The sequence below is a fragment of the Oryx dammah genome, unplaced genomic scaffold (genome assembly GCF_014754425.2).
Source record: "Oryx dammah isolate SB20612 unplaced genomic scaffold, SCBI_Odam_1.1 HiC_scaffold_15, whole genome shotgun sequence".
NCBI lineage: Eukaryota > Metazoa > Chordata > Mammalia > Artiodactyla > Bovidae > Oryx > Oryx dammah.
The window spans coordinates 41,957,166-41,973,157 of NW_024070199.1; positions in this window are offsets into that span (position 1 = coordinate 41,957,166).

The window sequence follows — 15,992 nt, forward strand, 5'->3', positions numbered from 1 at the left end:
CTGAGGCCCCCATGACCTCTGTGCTGAGGAGGCGCTGGGCTCGACCAAGGAGCGTGCAGCTGGCTGTGTGCCGGGCCCGCCAGGCGCGGTCCTCTCGGGCCCAGCGTGGTCCCAGCCCGACCGCTGCATCTGGAGGGGTGCCTCCCAGAGCTGTGCCAGAGCCAGATCCCCTTGCGCTGGCTCGGCCGAGTTGCACCACTGCCCGGGTCTCGCCTCCAGCCCAGAATGCTCGGACAAGGCCAGGCCCTCCAGGGCCCCCGCCACGTCCCCACTCCTGGGGGTCCCGGCACCTGGCAAGAGGCTGTTGCTGCTAAATGAGGAGTGGGTTTCTGTTCTCAGCTGGTGGCTGTCCTGCCTCAGACTCCAGAGCCACGGCTGGAAACCCCCAGCTGCCAGGCCAAGGGCCAATGCCTTGAGTCAGAGATAAATAGGTAACCTAACTGTGTCCAACTTTTGCCTCCCCGGTGAAGTGGAATCAACAGATCTGACCAGGCTTGGGCAGAACCGGTCTCCCTTTGAAAACAAGCAGCTGCTGTTCCATTGCATTCATTTTACAGGCGCCTCCTCTGAGGACCCCAATCAGAGACAAGCCCCACCTGGGGGGGTTGGGGAGGCTGGTTTTCACTCCTCCCCAGGGTCCCCCACATGTGAAGCACCCAACCATGGTCCAGAAGGCCACCGTGACTTACCAGCCTCCAGACTTGGCATTCTTGGAGCCCAGGCCCCTCTTCCACAACCCCATAGAATTGCTGCCACTCAAGAATGTTATTTGCATTTTACCAAGCCAAACGTCAGCTAAAAACCCATCCCGCCCCCACCTTGGAAAACCCTTGCCTGGGAAGATGACAAGCCTTTGGCCACAAACAAAACGACCCTGATCGTGTGAGCTACGTGTGGCTTCCAGGGTGCCATAACCCTGGCAATGGTTTCCACATGGCTGCTGGAGAAGCCATGTGGGGAATGGTAATGTGCCCATTTAGCAAGGACGGTCCAGAGATCCCAGTGGGATGGGGGTGGTTAACAGAGGGGAGACAATACCTGTATCCTGGTGGGGGTGGGGGCAGGGCGGGGGGAAGGGAGGGAAGCACGCGCAGGGCAGGTCGGGGGAGAAAGCTGGAGCTGGCATGAATGGGAACAAGAGCCCGTTGCGTGGATACAAGTCGTGTGACTGGGCAGCATTCTGGGAGGGCCTAGGCAGGCATTGAAAACAAACAGAAAGAGCAGGATGAGAACCCCAGATTCAGACAGGTCTGGCAGACACGCGCCCCCCACGCCAGAAACTTCCTTTGCTCTCAGCAGGAAGTCAGTGCCCAATGACTGCCAGCCGACTGCTCCTCGGGCCCCCTCTAGCTGGCTCAGCAGTTTCCTTAAGCCTCATTCCTCTCACTCATGACTCTAAAATATGGCTCTGGGGGCTGGGGGCCCCTTGGTGACAAGGGTGGGAGAAGCAGAGGAGTCCAGCTGGGCCTGGATTCCTGGGACCCACCTGCTCCAGAACCCGTTTTGGTGGCATCTTCCCTAGTCCAGGTCGTGCCCCAGGCCCTTGAGACATAAGCCCAAGGGTGAAGCAGGTGGTTCTGAAGAAGCAAAGTACTGCACTCGGACCAAGTTTGCCTTCCATGCCTTGATGCCCCAGCCTTGCCCTTGGCAGGGTCCCCAGCCCTCTCACCCGCTGGCCCGGGGGCCTGCCCAGCCTCCTTTAGCCCCTGCTCAGCCACCCTTTAGGCTCAGGCTCTGTATCAAGGAAGGTCAAGGGAGAGCTGCCAAGGGAACAAAAGCCCCTCATCGCTCTGTGTCTGGGACCCCAAGTGTATACCAACCAGGAAGCTGGGGGTCCTGGGGGTTGGAGGTCCTGGGGGGTGAGGACCTGGGCAGGGCCGTGACTTCTCTGCCATCCATCCTTCCTGCCTCCTGCGGCCATTTCAACCTCAGTGTTTCCTTTCCCTGGGCTCAGGGTCACCCAGGCCAGCTCAGCCCAGCCTCGCTGCTTCCCCTGGTGCTAGGAATAGCCATTTGGGCTGATTTTTCACTTCTCTGTTTGATACATACTTCCTTTCCCCTGACCCTGGGGCTCCTGGCTGAGCCACCTGAGAGCCAGTCCCGGCAGGACACACGTGGCCTCTCCCCCAAAGAACCCTGTAAGTAGATGAGAAAAACCTTGACTGGTGGAGGGTAGAGGAAGATAGTTTTTTTTTGTTGTTTTTTAAATTAATTACTGAGATATTGTTTGGCCAGAAAGTTCATTCAGATTGTCAGTACAAAAAACTCGAATAATTTATAATTGTAACAGAGATTTTTTTTTTTTTTTTTTTGTCATGGGGCTTGTAGAATCTTAGCTCTAATCAATCAGGGATGGAACCAGGGTCCCCAGCACGGAAGTGGATGCACCAAGTCCTAACCATTGGACAGCCAGGGAATTCCAAAACTTCACCACTTTAATGCATATAATTTAGTGGGTTTTAGTACATTCACAAAGTTGTACAAACATCACCACTACTTCTAGAATATTTTCATCACCCAAAATAAACCCCATACCCACTAGCAGTTACTCACCGCCTCCACCCCACTCCCATCCCCTGGCAAACGCCAATCTGCTTTCTGTCTCCACGGGTTTGCCTCTTCCAGGCATACCGAATAAATGGCATCGTACCAGTGTGCTCTATGGTGTCTGATTTCTTTCACGTAACATAATGTTCTCGATGTTCACCCAAGTTGTAGCATTGTCAGCGCTTCGTTTCTTCTCACGGCTGAATACCCTATTCCATTGTATGTGCATGCGTGCTAAGTTGCCTCAGTTGTGCCCAACTCTTTGTGACCCTGTGGGCTGTAGCCCACCAGGCTCCTCTGTCCATGGGATTCTCCAGGCAAGAATCCTGGAGTGAGTGGGTTGCCATCCCCTCCTCCAGTGGATCTTCCCGACCCAGAGATCAAGCCCAAGTCTCTCAGGTCTCCTGCATGGGCAGGTGGGTTCTTCACCACTGGCGCCAGCTGGGAAGCCCCATCCCATTGTACAGGTGGACTGTATTTTGTTTATCCATTCATCAGTTGAGGGACATTAGAGTTGTTTCCACTTTGGGGCTATTGTGAGTAGTGCTGCTATAAACACTCATGTACAAGTTTTTGTGTGAACGTGTTCTCAATGCTCTTGTGTATACACCCAGGCTCTAAATTTATGAAGGAAGGGAATACAAGGGAAGGGAGGGAGAAGGGGAAAAAAAGAAAAGAAAAGAGAACTGAGTGATTGACCTGGAGCCGTGTTTTAGAGCCAGATGACTCAAACAGTCTAGACTTGTGAAGGAGTTTGGACAGATTCTGTGTGTCTCAGGGGATCTTTGAAGGCTTTGCTACAGTAGACAGACAACATCCAGCCTGTAACTTAGGAAAGGGCTGGCAGTGCCACACAGGGCAAAGTGAAGCTGAGAGAGATGGGAGACACTGTAATAGCTGTCAGAGGACAGGACTTCCTTGGTGGGCCAATGGTTATGAATCCACCTGCCAATGCAGAGGGCATGGATTCGATCCCCAATCCAGGAGGATTCCAGTTGCAGAAAGGAAACTGAGACCGTGCGCCGTAACTACTGAGCCAGCGTGCTGCAGCTAATGAAGCCCACATAGCAGCAAACATGCCCAAAAAAGAAAGAAAGAAAAAAAAACCCAGAGGACAGAGCCTCACCAGCACCCTCTGTTCCTACAGAAACAGTACCCCAGTTTCCGTGGGGGGGACCTCTCCCCTCCTCCCTTGCATGCTGCATTTCCCCGGCCTCAGTGGTTGGCCAGGGATAGACACAACCTAAGACATGGTAAACACGATGGCTCCAAGGCTTCTGCTGGAGGTAGGAGAAAATACCCAGCCACAAGGGTGGAGCTGCTGCAGCCATCTTGCTTCCATGAGGGGAAACGCCTCCCGAGTATGGATCAAACCAAAGGACAGGGAACCGGAAGCTGGGGGAGAGAGAGGTCAGCACCAGGCCACGTTGTCTGGCCATTAAGTCCAGAGGTCAAAAGGATGGCACTTCATCACCTGCACTCAGGGATCTGGATGCCTCTGGCTCCTTGACACCATCATTCTAGACCTTCTATCCCTGAGCAGCCAGGCCTATCTCTGCTCCCTCAGGGTCTTCCTGGAAATGCTAGGGCCCTGGGGGCCTCAGGGCTGGCCTGCTCTTGGGTCCACCAGGCCCATGGCCAGTTCCAGACTCCCCCACCCAGACCCACCCTCCTCCTCCTGTCAGCCCAGAGCCCTCCTGACAGCTGAGCACCGTGCAGCTGCCCAGGGCCCCTCAGGAGTCTCCGGACAGCTGCCAGCTGTGACCCCGCTGACCCCTGCCCCTGTACACTGCTCCTTGAGAGCCCAGGCATCCGCCCCGAGGCTGGTGGGGCCCTGAAGAGCCCCATCTCTCCTGCCAGCTCCACTGCTCCCAGATCTTCCCAGGATCTGAAGCATTTCTCGCTGAGAAACAGAACTGGAGGCCTGGAGGGCTGAGTCAGTGGGCCCCACCCCAAGGAGTGAGACGCAGGAGAGCCAGGCCAGCAGAGGCAGCCCCGCAGCAGCCCCTCCGGCTTCTTTGCTCCAAGGAGCTGGAGGAGGCCTCAACCAGAATCTGGAAGGCTCACCTTGACTGAGCCCTCGGCCCACCTTCCCCTGAGATCTGGAATCCTCCTCAAATGTTCTGCCCCCAACTTAACCTCTAAAACACACACACACACACACACAGGCTTCCCAGGTGGCACTGGTGGTAAAGAAACCTGCCTGTCAATGCAGGAGACATAAGAGACTCGGGTTCAATCCCTGGGTCGGGAAGATCCCCTGGAGGAGGGCATGGTAACCCACTCCAGTATTCTTGCCTGGAGAATTCCATGAACAGAGGAGCCTGGTGGGCTACAGTCCATGGGGTCACAAAGAGTCAGACATACACTTTCACACATATATAAACACCTCATATACTCAACAACAACAACAACAACAACAACAACCACAACAAAAAACCCAATCAAGAAATGGGCAAAAAAAAAAAAAAGAAATGGGCAGAAGACCTAAATAGCCATTTCTCCACAGAAGACATACGGACAGCCAATAGGCACATGAAAAGATGCTCAACATCACTAATTATATGCTGTTGTTTAGTCGCTAAGTCGTGTCCAACTTTTTGCGACCCCTTGAACATGCCTGCCAGACTCTATTAGAAATGCAAATCAAAACTGCAATGAGGTACCACCTCTCAGAAGTGGTCAGAAATTAAAAAGTCAATGGTGGTCATCATTAAAAAGTCACTGGTCATCATTAAATAGTTTACCAAAAAAAAGTCTACAAGTAACAAATGCTGGAGAGGGTGTGGAGAAAAGGAAAAGCTTCTACATCTTTGGTGGGAATGTAAATCGGTGCGCCCACTATGGAGAACAGTATGGAGAGTCCTCAAAAAGCTAAAAACAGAATCGCCATATGATCCAGCAATCCGACTACAGGGCATATATATGGACAAAACTATAATTCAAAAGGATGCATGCAAATTTAAAAACACACACACACACACAAAAATATACAGGCACCCCTGGGTTCATAGCAGCACTATTTACAATACCCAAGACATGAAAGCAATCTAAATGTCCATTGATAGATGAATGGATAAAGAAAATATGATAGGGATTTCCCTGGTGGTCCAGTGGTTAAGACTCCTGACTTCTGAAGCAGGGGGCAATAGTCCAATCCCTGGTCAGGGAACTAAGATCTCACATGCTGCCAAATTTTTTTTTTAATGTAATTATATATATATATATATATATATATATATATATATATACACACAGACATATATACCATTTGCAACAACTTAAAGATTATCATACTAACAGAAGAAGTAAGAAAGAGAAAAACAAATACCATATGATATCACTTATACATGGAATCTAAAATATGACACAAATGGGAAATTCCCCAGAGATCCTGCGGTTAGGATTCTGGGCTTCCACTGAGGGGGCGGGGTGGGGGGGGACACATGTTCAATCCCTTAGTCCAGAAACTAAGATCTTGCATGCTGTGGCATGCCAAAAAAAATAATAGTAAAATGAAATATGACGCAAATGAACTCATCTACAAATTAGAAATATACTCACAGACATAGAGAACAGACTTGCCGAGTAGGGGTGGGTGGAGGAGGAATGGATTGGGAGTTTGAGATTAGCAGATGCAGATTATTATATATGTATAATATATACATATAATATATCTGAACCACTGGGCTGTTATACACAGAAATAGTTTCTGTTACACCAGAAACTAACACAACATTGTAAATCAACTATACTTCAATAAATTAAATTAAAAGCAAAACAAAAAAATCTCAAATGTTCTGCTCTTAGAATATTTCCAGGGACTTCCCTGGTGGTCTGGTGGTTAAGACTTTGGCTTCCACTGCAAGGGTGTGTGGGTTCAATCCCTGGTAGGGGAGCTAAGATCCCACATGGTGCACACCCCCAAAAAACAAAACATAAAACAGAAACAATTCTGTAACAAGTTCAGTGAAGATTTTTCAAATGATCCACATTAAAAAAAAAAGTCTTTAAAAAACAACAAGAAAAGAATATTTCCAATCACAGTGGTTTTCCTCTGGGGCTGGGGATTGAATAAGCAGGGTCAGGAGCAGGAGGTCTCAGGGAATTAGTCATGTCCATTCTCACATCCTGTTTAAAATCTTTTGCCATATGCATGAACTTTTTTTTAAAGAAAGAAAATAATGTATATATATATGTGCGTGCATGCTAAATTGCTTCAGTAGTGTCTGACTATGTGACCCTATGAACCGTAGCCTGCCAGGCTTCTCAGCCCATGGGATTCTCCAGGCAAGGACACTGGAGTGGATTGCCATGCCCTCCCCCAGGGGATCTTCCCGACCCAGGGATCGAACCCGAGTCTCATAAGTCTCCTGCACTGGCAGGCAGGTTCTTTACCACTAGCACCACATGGGAAGCCCCATATAGATATACATACAACTCTCTCGCCCTTCAGCTTGGTAAACCTGTCCCCTGAGGGCAAAGACTTTGTCCTGTCCCTGTAGAGTGCCTGGGACACTGTCGACCCACAAGAGATACCCACCGAAGGAATGCAGGGTCATAACACGTCCTCACCTCCATCCACAGAAACAGATTCTTAGAGAGAAGGACACAGCAGCGTGCCACTCTGGGCCTCAGCCCATCAGTTTCCACACCCTCTCCTGTTCAGACGCCTGCCGTGCCGCCAGCTCCTGTCGGGATCTCGTCTCAGCATCGAAATGCAGACCTCAACCAAAGAGAACCCCTGCTCCACCTGGAGTTTCCACTCCAAGGTAGAAACTGCAAGCCAGCAAGCACTAGCACAAATGCTAAGCAGAAAATCCAAGCAAGCCACATGGGAGGGGGTGCCAGGAAGGGGCCGGGCGGCTGTGCCTCACGCGGAGGTGGCCGGTGCCAGGCCCTTTGGCCTCCTAGACCCTCGTCTCCTGTTTGCCCCCTGTCTGCTGCCTCCAGCGCCCTGCCCTTCATTCATTCATTCGTTCACATTCATGGGCATCCACTCTGGGGAGACAACCGTGGTTACAGCCCAGTGGGGGGGTGGGGGGAGTGGACATGAATCAGATGACGAAGGCACAGAGAGAACGATGGTCCAGAGTTTCTCCGAGGCAATGTGACATCAGCTGGGGTTGACCCCATGGCTGAGAGCTGCAGAATAAAGGGAGATGGCCCAGAGAAAGGAGAAGTCATGCAAGGCGCCTGCACCTGGAGCCTGGGTGTGTGCAGGCTGGGTCCAGAGCAGAGGGAGCCAAGAAGTGGCTTGGGGTTGGAGGCGAGCAGGGGCACTGCCCAGGGTCTGTGGCCACCGAAGCATGTGAGCAGGGGTGTGTGGCTATCAGCTCGGTGTTTTGCATCAGTCATGACGTGTGATGGAGAGTGGGCAGGGACCCACTGGGATCCTCCACCACCTTTGATGACTCACCTGTCCTCCCCTTCCTACCCTGCCCCCTCATATCAACCAAGTCATCACCCTGGACTTTGCCTGACCCCTCCTTCTCCTTCCTCCCTGGCTCCCATAGCCCATCTATCACCAAATTCCAATCTTTCGACCTCATTATCTCCAGCGCCGGCTTTTACACCATAGCTTAGAGACAAGTTCTGTCTCTCCTCTGAACCAGCTGTCCCCAAAGTGGCTCCTGCCTCCAAACAGGCCTCTTGCCCTATACTCGTCTCTGAATCGACCCTCCGAAGCATACTTCTCAGTCAGTTCATGGAAAAGGAAAGAAAGTTGGCCCTGAAGGCTATGAAAAATGGCCAACCTCATTTATCATAAGAGAAATGTAGGTTAAAACCATACCAAGGCTTCCCTGGTGTCTCAAATGGTAAAGAATCTGCCTGCTATGAAATCCAGGTTCAATTCCTGGGTTGGGAAGATTCCACTAGAAAAGGAAATGGCAACCCATTGCAGTATTCTCCCTGGAGAATTCCATAAACAGAGGAGCCTGGCGTGCTGCAGTCCATGGGGTCACAAAGAGTCGGACACAACTGAGCGACAAACACTTTTGCTTTCACTTTTCAAGCTTCCCTTGTCTTTAGTTAGTGTTTGCCAACCATGGTGACAACAATAAAAAAGATTGGGACTTCCCTGGTGGTCCCGCGGCTAAGACTCTGCGCTCCCAATGCAGGGGGCCCAGATTCGATTCCTGGTCAGGGAATTAGATCTCACAGGCCACAGCTAAAGATCCCCAATGCTTCAGCTGAGACCTGGCACAGGCAAATAAATAAATAAAAAATAATCAAAAAAGCTGAGAACCTGATACCAATGAAGCTTGAGGAGAAACAGGCCCTGTGGTCCATGTGGGGACCCTGGACCTGGTACATCCTCTGAGAAGGACAAGTGGACACAGCTGACCAAGTGACAACTGCGAGTATCCCGTGACACTCGTGTGCCTGCATGCCAAGTTGCTTCAGTCATGCCCAACTCTGTGACCCCATAGGCTGTAGCCCACCAGGCTCCTCTGTCAAGAATACTGGAATGAGTTGCCATTTCCTCCTCCAGGGGATCTTCCAGACCCAGGGATCAAACGCACGTCTCTTACGTCTCCTGCATTAGCAGGTGAACTCTTTACCACTAGCACCACCTGGGAAGCATATGACTCTTGAGTTCTTATGAACTTATTCTGCAGCTGTGCTCACATGTGTGTAAAACAGCGTCTATACAAGATGACACACTGCAGCGCCGCTTGTCACAGAAAGTCCTGGGGACAAGCTAAACGCCTATCAGCTGAGACCATTATGAGCTGAAAGCCCATGTCTGCAGCAGAGAAGTAGCTTGAGACTGGAGAGGCCATAGTTTAGGTAAATTATGGGGCACCCCATGTGGAATACTATGCAGCTGTGAGAAAATTACACTGAGGACATATTCTATGAACGGATATGAAGTGGTCATGAGTATAGTGTTAACTGAAGAAAGGAAGGTGCAGGACAATGTGAATAGCAGGGGTTTAAAAAAAATGCAGCTTCCCACAGCCCCTGCAAATTCTCCCCCACCACCCCCGGCAATGGGGCCTCTCCTCTCCCTGCTCCCACCATGGCCTGCTGTACTTTGGGGCTCTCCTTGTCTAAGTACTGCCATTTGTGTTAAAAAAAAAGGGGGGGGCTTCCCTTGTGGCTCAGCTGGTAAAGAATTCGCCTACAATGCAGGAGACCCTGATTTGATTCCTGGGTTGGGAAGATCCCCTGGAGAAGGGATAGGCTACCCCACTCCAGTATTCTTAGGCTTCCTTTGTGGTTTAACTGGTAAAGAATCTGCCTGCAATGCTGGAGACCTGGGTTTGATCCCTGGGTTGGGAAGATCCCCTGGAGAAGGGAAAGGCTACCCACTCCACTATTCTGGCCTGGAGAATTCCATGGACTGTATAGTCCATGGGGTCGCAAAGAGTCAGACACAACTGAGCAACTTTCACTTGTGTAAAAAAAAAGATGAGAGAGGCCTTGCTTGTGCAAAGAGTATCTCTAGAAGTGTTTACAAAAAACAGTACTGGTTGTCCGTGGGGAGGAGAACTGGTGGCTGGAAAACAAGAGTGAGAGGGAGACGTTTTGCCCCTTGTGATTTCTAAATTGTGAACCGAATGAAAGCGCTACCATGTCAAATAAAAAAAAAAGTAATTTCAATGAAAAAATGCAATTCTGGTCATATCGCACTTACACAGATCCTTGATTCCCATTCAGCAGCTAGCCGGAGCTATTGTCTGTTTTTAATCATTCTTTTTTCTGGCTGTGCTGGGTCCTCGTTGCTATGAGCGGGCTTTCTCTAGTTGCAGCAAGCGTGGGCTACTCTTCAACGCAGCACGAGGGCTTCTCGCTGCGGTGGCTTCTCTTGCTGCAGAGCACGGGCTCCGGGGCTCCAAGGTTCAGCCTTTGAGGCACACGGGCTGAGTTGCTCTGCAGCATGTGGAATCTTCCCAGACCAGGGATCAAACACATGTCTACTGCCTTGGCAGGCAGATTCTTATCCGCTGTACAACCAGAGAAGTCCTGCTTTTAATTATTCTTTAATAGGCAAGATTCTTGGTGGGAAGTGACAGAAACCCAATTCCAACTGGACTAAACAAAAGTCATTAAGTTGTTGGTTCATATAATGGATGTCTGCTTCAGGCAAGACTGGATCCAGGAGCACAAGCCATGTCATTGAAAGTCATTCTCTTGGCTCTGTTTTTCTCTGTGCTGGATTTATTCTCAGATAGGCTCTTCCCTCAGAGTGGCAGAGCTGGCTGCTGGGAGCCCTGAGTTGACGTCTTGCCATTTGTCGCCCTATCAATCACAGGCTGAAGCTCATTGCTGATATACGGTGGTGAAAGTCGCTCAGTCGTGTCTGACTCTTTGGACCCCGTGGACTATACAGTTCATGGAATTCTCCAGGCCAGAATACTGGAGTGGATTGCCATGCCCTCCTCCAAGGGATCTTCCCAACCCAGGGATCAAACCCAGGTCTCCCGAATTGCCTGGAAGATTCTTTTCCAACTGAGATACCAGGGAAGCCCTTGCCAATATATGCCGATCCCTAAACCATCCCCATCACTCAGATTGGGTAGACCAGGGTCTCAGACCCACTTTTAGAGCTTGGCAGTGGGGTCAATCATACTAGAGACTCTGGAAAATTGATGGGTGGTCCCCAGAATAAGAAGGATGGGAGGTGGGCAAGGCAAATGGTGCCCTCTACCCTCTTGGTCTTTCCCCCTCTGCTATGCCACGGTCTGCTAGACATCTCTTGTTTCCTGATCACACCACGCATCTACTCGCACTCCTTCTGGCCTCTGCTTTTGCCCTTGCCTGTTCCCCGTGAAATATCTTTTCCATTCTCCAACTGGCAAATTCCTACTTATCCATTAATATCCTGCTCGAATATCACCTCTTCCTTGAAGCCTTCCTGACTCTTCCACCTGCTTCCCCACCACTAGCAGAACAAACCCGTCTTACTGCTGTTCTTTTCGGTTCTTCCTTCAACCCATTTCCTAGGTGGCTTTAGTGGTAAACAGACTGGCTGCCAATGCAGGAGACCTAAGAGATGGGAGTTCAACCCCTGGGACGGGAAGATCCCCTGGAGGAGGGCATGGCAACCCACCCCAGTATTCTTGCCTGGAAAACCCCATGAACAGAGGAGACTGGAGGGCTAGAGTCCATAAGGTCGCAAAGAGTCGGACACGACTGAGGTGACTTATTAATAGTACGCATGCAATCCATTGTTGCTGACTGGGCCTCATCCATGCCGCCTGGAAGGAAAGAGATAAATCAGAGCTGGCCTCTGCTTTCAAGGATCTCCATTATGGCACAGAACTGGTCATTTGTTTTACCCGGGGTATCTGTTTTCTGAGGGCTGGAACCCAGCCTTGGCCATCTGTGTCTTTCTTCTCCAGTTGGCACAGCCCTAGGCACAAGGTAGATACCAATGAGTTTTCAAAATGAATAATGACAAAGTGTCTCAAAAGGGTGGGAAGTGTTGAACCCAACTTCTGCTAACTCTGTGTTGCCCAGACCAAAAGACGGCCATGTGGCTCAAAGGTTCCCAAGGAAGTGCCTGGACTGGTCCCTTCTAGGACAGGGCTGTCACGACTCTGGAAACCCCCTTGGCCCTGGGCCTGGGACCAAAAATCCAGACCCACAGAGAAGTCCCCGAGTCGGGCCCTACCACCCAGTTCCCACGGAGGGGACCAAGGCAGAGGCAGGAGCTGGGGGCACTCTGGGGGAGCTCTCATCTGGAGTCCCAGCCTCCGTTGGGTCAGAGTTCCCTAAAGGCGGGTGAGAACCGAGGAGGGCAGGGCTGGAGTTGGCAGGAGCCCAGGGGAGGAAGGAAACAAGAAACAATCAAGGAAAAATCCATCCCAGGCCAGGGGTTGGCTCGGGCCATAGGGCCCTGCAGGCTGACCTCAGGCCGCCACGGAGGAGGCTTCCTAGGGGCGGATGCAGCCTGTCCCACTCCCTGCCTCCACTAGCAGGAGATGGGGGTGGGGGGAGCTGAGGCCCTTTCGGGGACCTTGTCTCCTCTCTCTGCCCCCTTGATGTCTCTTCCCCTGTGATGCCCTGTCCCCAGACCTGTCCCCAGACTCCTGGTCCCCCTCGTTCCACCTGCCTCCCTAGGTCCCCGGTGGGAGGCGCCGAGGAGAGCTGGCTCCAGCCTGCGAGTCTTACCCTCCGGCTCGGTTCCTCCATCATTCTCCCCAGATGACCTTGGAGAAGGGGGCCTCCAACTCTATCCCTCAGGGCCCTCAGGGGCTGGGGCTGCTGACACGGGCGATTTCCAGGAAGAAGAGGCCAGGAGGGGAAGGAAGGGCTGAGTCAGTCCCTGTGTGGCGATTACAGGTCCTTGGGTGGGGGAAGCAGCTGTGGGGTTGAGGGGCAGGGTTATGGCAACCGGGCCTAGCTCAGGATCAAGGCGAGGCTCCAGGCTGAGGGGAAGGGACTTGAATGACCCACTGGGGCGTTTCTCCCTCCAGGCTTCCTCACCTCTTGCCTCCCCTGAACGTCCCCCAGGGTCCTACCCCTTAGGCCCTAGGCTGTCCGGGACCCCTTCTGGCAAGACCAGCCTAGGCCCTGAACAGGAGGCACTTGGCCTGAGCGTCCACTGGGTCAGAAACGCAGGACACCTCGATGCTCCGTTGGCCCAGGATCCCAGCCTCATCACCCGTACTCAGGCCTTTACACATGGCCTGAGACATTGCATTAAAAAAAAAAAAAACAATTTCTAGTCAATGAAATCCTGTATTATAAATGCTCATTAACTGCAGGGCTACCGTGGCAACACGGGGCGTGTCTGCAAGGATCCCGTCCATTCAGCAGAGCTGAGAGCAGCCAGCAGCAGGCTCCCCAGGGACTCCGCAGGCCCCGGCCAAGCAACACAGCTGCCTCTGTGAATGGGGAGAATGGACCGCCTACCTGAGTGCTTGCAAAGCGCAGAACCCAGTGCCAGGCACAGAGTGGGCCTTGGATGTAGGCTTTGCACGGGCCGGAACTCTGGTTGATAACAAGGGAAGTAGGAACTGTCCAGGGAGCCAGCTCTGGGTGGAAAAATGTCACATCCAGGTGGGCTTAGAACAGCCCCAGAGCACAGGTGGCACTTCCTGTGGCTTTGGGCCCTGCTTGGGAGCCCTGACCGCACAGCCAGGCTGGGCAGATGACTGACTGCAGAGGAAAGGGCCCAGGATTGGGTCAGGCTTGGGGGACAAATCATCGCCCAAGTGCTCTGCCATGCCCAGTGCTTTCCATTTGCCCTCCCCCATACACCAGAACTTCTCCAAAGAGCCCCGGAGTTGCTTCCTGGCTTTGAGTGGCCTTGGATAAGGGTCTTTGCCTCTCCAAGCTTTTGTCCCTGTAATTTTGTTTTGTCACCAGCCCTGAATGGAGCTCCTGACCTTTCCCAAGTCCCTTCCCCCAACGGAGGATGCTCACTGATGGGCAGAGAGTGGGGGCCACGGCTCAGCCTTATTCCCACAGGCTCAGAGGAGTCATTAACAGAGTCAGCTATTCATCATTAGACTCATTCCAAGTCAGGTGGCAAGGCCATCCGCCATCCCCCAAAGCTCCAGTTATAATGTTTCCACGAAACTCCCGCCTGCAGGGACTGTGTGTTTCATCAACAAAACAAGCGCAAGTCCCTTATCTTGTTTGGGACTTATGGAACTCCACTTTTACAGGCAAGGAGGCTCAGAAAGGGATTGCCCTTTCTTGTGGCCACAGAGCAAGTCGGCAGCACAGCCAGCTCAGAACCTGGGTCTGTGGCTCAGAGACAGTGCTCAGGGCTGGACATCGAGCTGTCCCCCCAACCTGGTTGCTTTGTAGGAATGAGGGGATGGCAAGGGTGACAACGGCTGGGCGGGAAGCTTGAGCAGGGAGGAGGACCCAGAGCCAGCAGGTCTTGCCCTTTCAGGCTAAGTAGATCACTGTCAGTGCCCCGAGTTTCCGTTTTCACTTCTATAAAGGGGGATAGTGATGCTGGCTCTGTCCATCTCACTGGCTCTCAGAGGATTTGAGGAGCTCAAGGGCAAAAGGCACTGGGCAAGGAGCGTAGGCCGGCCTAGGTGAGTTGGTGGCTGACAAAGCCTGGGTGGTAGAAAGGGGGAAGGTACAATACTTACCCACCCACACCACAACTTGGCCTAGGGCCCCCTTCCTCCACTGTCCAGGTCTCAGCTTTCCTCTGAGCCACTAGGCCAGTCCTGGCAGAATCCACCTAACTGATGCTCCTTGGGGAGTTGAAGGAGCAGCCAGGAAGGCTCTAGATTAAAAGTTGAAATTTCCCTGCATTTGTTTTCTATTGCTACTGTAGCAAATCGCCACCAACGTGGGGGCTTGTTGTTCAGTCGCTCAGTCCTGTCCAACTCTTTGGGACTCCATGGACTGCAGCATGCTGGCCTCCCTATCCTTCACCAACTCCCAGAACTTGCTCAAACTCATATCCATTGAACTGCTGATGCCATCCAACCATCTCACCCTCTGTCATCCCCTTCTCCTCCTGCCTTCAATCTTTCCCAGCATCAGGGTCTTTTTCAATGAATTGGCTCTTCGCATCAGGTGGCCAAAGTATTGGAGCGTCAGCTTCAGCATCAGTCCTTCCAATGAATATTCAGTACCAATTTCCTTTAGGATTGACTGGTTTGATCTCCTTGCAGTCCAAGGGACTCTCAAGAGTCTTGTCTAGCACCACAGTTCAAAGGTACCAATTCTTCAGTGCTCAGCCTTTTTTTATTGTCCAGCTCTCACATCCATAAGTTGGAGGCTTAAAACAACACAAATTTATAAACTTCCAGTCCTGTTGATGAGAAGTTCCAACATGGGTCTAAAATCAAACTCAGTAGGCTGTGTTTCTTCTGGATGCTTGAGGGGACGACCCGCTTCCTTGTTTTTTTCCAGCTTCTAGAGGCTGCCTGCTTGTGGCCCCTTCCTCCGTCTTCCTAAGCAGCAACACAGCGTTTCTGCATCATCACATCTCTTTTTCTGACGCTCCAGTCTCCCTCTTCCACTTTAAGAACCATCAATCATTATTGTGCTGGACCCACCCAGATAATTCCGATAATCTCTCTGGTTTTTGGTTTTGTTTTTTAAAAGCACAACACAATTTTTAAAAACTCATTTATTTGTCTGTGTGGGATCTTTTGTTGCAGCACAAGGGCTCTCTAGTTGGAGGCGCACCAGTTTAGTTTCTCTGCTGCACATGGGATCTTAGTTCCATACCCAGGGGTAGAACCCATGCCCCTTGCATTGAAGGGTGGCTTCTTAACCACTGGACCACCAGGGAAGTCCCAATCTCTCTGTTTTAAAGTCAGTTGATTAGTAACTCTAATTCCATTGGCAAACTTAATTGTTCTTTGCCATGTAACAAAACACATTCACAGGTTGCCCCTCTTTAGGGGCAGCCATTACTCTGCCTACTGGATTCTGCTTCTCCCCATCCTTCCCCCCCCCCCCCCCCCCCCCCCCCACCCCCCGGCTTAGCTGACCATCACCTCCCTCCT